Below are 4,298 nucleotides of genomic sequence, written 5' to 3' on the forward strand. Positions count from 1 at the left end.
TATATAGTATAGTAGTTTTTTTGTTTGGTACTTTTTTGTGCTTTTTAGTACTGGGCTACTGTAACAAAAAAATATCTGCTGTGGTTATATGATATTTATTCTATTTTGGGGGCGAGGTGCCCTTTCCCTGGGTGTCACTCCTTCTCTTTTTGGAGGTTTTGGAGTTGTTCCATAGTTTAAAAATAAACATAATTGAATTTAGCCAATAAAGGATATAGCTTCAAACAAACTTTCTGCAACATCTTTCAGCAAGACCGTATAAACTATGAGGGTGGTCCTATAAGGGGACTGGGCACATGCAGACTCTGCCGGTCAATAGCGATCTTTTTATAAAATCACTTTTGTTTTTTCCCCCAAGATGTGCAAATATTTGAAGCATCTTTACACACCTTTGTCCTTCCCACGTGACCTCCATGTATATGTTTATACCCAAACGATTACTGGGGAGAGCTAGAACGTGTTTTCGTCCTTCGATGAGCTAATTTAGGCCATCATGGCTTTATTCTTGAGTACATAGTACATAGTTAGTCAGGATGAGAAGAGACACAAGTCCATCGAAGAGTAAGAGTGAGTAGATGGGAAAAAAAAGGAAATGATAATATAAAAAAAATAACTTAACCTGTTTTATATAATCACGATCCCTCGTGATCACCATTCCACTGGGCTCAGCAAGTACCCACATCTAATGGATCAGTCAACCCAACGGGGTTATTTTATAATAGGTGGACACCAGTTGGCTGGGCCAGCACCTTGCTTTTATATCTTCGATGCTCCAACCACGAGATCTCCCTGACATGATTCCCAGCTCCTTTTTACCTGGGTGCATTGGGCTCCACTCAATATTCTGTGCCCCAGCTCCTCCTGTTACCTTTTAATAAAAATCCAACAGCTATAGCGAGTATACCCTCATAATATCCCTATGTCGCCCAGACTAAGGGACCCTGCGTGGCCCCCGAAACGTTGGCTGTATGAAGCACGTGACAATTTAATAAAAAGCGCTTTACTTCTTGCACACGTCATCGAGTGCTGGTGACTTCTATTATGGACTGTATCTGACACGGCGCCATCCGTGTTGTCACTTCAAGCACCAACCTTTCATCGAGGTCTGTACACTGTATGGAGTGCAGGTGATTTCATATTATCGATTACCCCTCATAATACACACAAGAGGCTGGGAACTCAGCAGAGCGGTAGTGAGTCCCGAGAGATCTACAATTCACCAAACACTGAAATATCTGTTCTAGGTGGGCTAAACCATAATCATTGGTAGTGCCAAGACGTCAGCCATATGCATGCAGGTATACATCAAACTTCTCCATTGTGCGTACCTGCTATGGCTCCCATGCCTCAGTATTCAGTGGCAATACTCACTCCCAAACATACCTGGCTTGTCATTAATCAATGTTATTGGGTATTGTTCAGAAGGGACTTTTAGTGGTGATCACAACATAGCTATTTTCTTATAATTTGTTTAGTCATGGACGCCTAGCTAAGGCTAGCCTGGACATGAGCTTTCTGGCTATACAGTCATATCATATACATGTAATATTTGGCCTGAGCATGCATGCCTATGCAATAAGCAGATATCCTGACCCTTGTGCAGACATGAATTGGCTATGACCAGCTCTTTCTTTGCTGGATTGGCATTCCTTGTCTATGGTAAAGCCATCATCTGGAAGAATGACCAACTGGATGGGCTAACAAATCTTGCCCCCAACTCCATCGTTCCATTGGACATGCAGTAAGTGACCCGAGCAGCTTTGGCCTACACTGCTCAGCGTCTCCAAAAGAACAGGGTCAAAGCTGAATGTTCCTGAATGTGGCACAATAGAGGCAGCTTTATAAATAGCAACCGACTGGTAAATGTAATTTTAGTGGACTGATTCTTCCATAACTGCCAGGCTGGCAGGACTGTGCAACCATCACATCATCAGTCTGGCCTAACTACTCTACTGGAACCCCCCACACCTTTGTACAGGTAGACGGACGTCACAATGGGCTGTGTGAGGCCTACTCTTTAAACTCAGCAGGATATAAAGGGGCCAATGACAGAGGACGTCCCCGAGGGCTATTACACCGTCCCCGATGATGCTGGGAATGGCAGGGGTTAAATGAGATTAACACCCCGGACGTGGGCTCATTATGAGCTGCTGAAAAGGCAGTCCATCTTTAGGTCCTCTCCAGGGGGGCCCTGCACAGTAGCCTCTACTTACTGGACATTTGCAATTGAAGGCCTCCGGGGTCTAATGAGGATCAAGTTTATTTTAGCCTACCACTCGAGGACATTCACACATTGTCCATAATGCTAATGAAACAACTCGGAGAAAAACCAACAGCTATTAAAGACTTGACAACGATCCCTCTTTATCATCTGTTAAAGTGCTTTGCCAGATAGGTGTCTTCCGAAACTGGTGGAAGGACGTCAAAGTCGTTAAAGGGTCATAAAAGTGATCTACGCAAGCGAGAATGTTCCTACGATACTGGCTGGTGCTCATGGGCCGGAAATCAAACTGCTGATTGTTCTTTGATGACTTAGAAAGTCCGATTGACTTTGATTTGCCACTTATAGATATCTCGTGGTTGGGATGACTGGAAACCTTCCTGTACTCTATGACTGGGTACAAATATCAGATCAGAGCTTCATCAATGGATGGACAGTCACGCAACCCCAACCGGAGACATCAGAAGGAGTCAGACAATCGTCTAACGCGCTCAATGATAGTATATTATTTCTATGTAGACAGATTCACCCTCCTATTGGGGTTGGTGCCCACTACCATCAGCATATGTAAGAACCATGACAAATATGTTTTCAGGTAGAACACAAGAGCATGCAGCTGCATTCCATAATACAACATATTTATTCATATACAATACTTTTATTTTTATAATGTCCTACAAAAATCTATCTCCTTATAGTGCTATAATCCATCACCAAATACACCCATGTGATATAAAACACACTACAAAACCACAGCTATCATTCAAATAGAAAACTGAATGATAGCAGTGTATCAGATATAAATGTGAATGATACCAGTGTATCTAATATAAATGTGAATGATACCAGTGTATCTAATGTAAAAGTGAATGATACCAGTGTATCTAATACAAATGTGAATGATACCAGTGTATCTAATATAAATGTGAATGATACCAGTGTATCAAATGTAAAAGTGAATGATAACAGTGTATTACCTATAAATGTGAATGATACCAGTGTATCAAATATAAATGTGAATGATACCAGTGTATCAAATATAAATGTGAATGATACCAGTGTATCTAATATAAATGTGAATGATACCAGTGTATCAAATATAAATGTGAATGATAACAGTGTATTAAATATAAATGTGAATGATAACAGTGTATTAAATATAAATGTGAATGATAACAGTGTATTAAATATGAATGTGAATGATAACAGTGTATCAAATATAAATGTGAATGATACCAGTGTATCAGATATAAATGTGAATGATAACAGTGTATCAAATATAAATGTGAATGATACCAGTGGCACAATAAACGGCTGGTTTGCTAATCCTCCCGCAGTATTGCAGTGAACTTGGTTTAGGCCCCGTTCGACACCAGGGCGTTTCGTCGCGCATTTTCTTTTTTTGCGCTGAAACGCATGCATATCAAAATCCCATGTATTCCTATGGGGGGCTGTTCACTCAGCGCTGAGACTGCTTTTCATTGGATAAGTGAAAATGAGCCATAAAACGCTCTTACATATGAACAGAAAACGCTTGTAAAACGCGCTGAGACGCAGAAAAAAACCGCAAAAACAAGTGCTGAAACGCTGTCTCCCTGGAGTGAAAGGGGCCTTAGAGATGATGCAGTTATGTACATCCTCTGCAGTTCACAATTGTATGACACAGATCCCTGCTGCAGCCTCACCTTGTGTCTTGCTACAAAGTTACAATGTACAGTCTGAGTGATACTGGGGGGAAAGGAGATTGAGGAAATGCTTCCTCCAGCAAACTGATGCCTGCTGGGGGAGATGGGAAGAATGAGGAAATGCTTTCTCCTGCCTGCAGCAAACTGATGGCGTCATCTCACCCTATGGCAAAGTCACTGAGTGGAGCTCGGGGATATTTTTATTGCAGATGGTGGAGCTTTTGTCAAAAACGATGCAGCTGATGTATAAGGTGACGTCACTGATGTATTCCTGCTGACTTGTAAAGTTTGTGATGGGGGGTTCCCTTTAAGGAGAAGTACACTGGGGCACAGAGTAGAATGATATTAGTTTAATAGTAATAATGAGGAGGAAGAGGATGCAAATGATCATT

General features: G+C 41.5%; 1 protein-coding gene across 1 annotated transcript in view; it reads left to right on the plus strand.

The window, feature by feature from the left end:
• Positions 1 to 625: 625 nt before the first annotated feature.
• TFAP2C (transcription factor AP-2 gamma) overlaps positions 626 to 4,298 on the plus strand; it is a 29,295-nt gene continuing 25,622 nt past the window's right edge. The window contains exon 1 of the mRNA XM_018560679.1: positions 626 to 644. The gene's annotated coding sequence lies outside the window, so the exon portion shown is untranslated. The remainder of the gene's footprint in view (positions 645 to 4,298) is intronic.

This window comes from Nanorana parkeri, unplaced genomic scaffold, assembly GCF_000935625.1.
Source record: "Nanorana parkeri isolate BGI_ZX_2015 unplaced genomic scaffold, ASM93562v1 scaffold474, whole genome shotgun sequence".
Lineage (NCBI taxonomy): Eukaryota > Metazoa > Chordata > Amphibia > Anura > Dicroglossidae > Nanorana > Nanorana parkeri.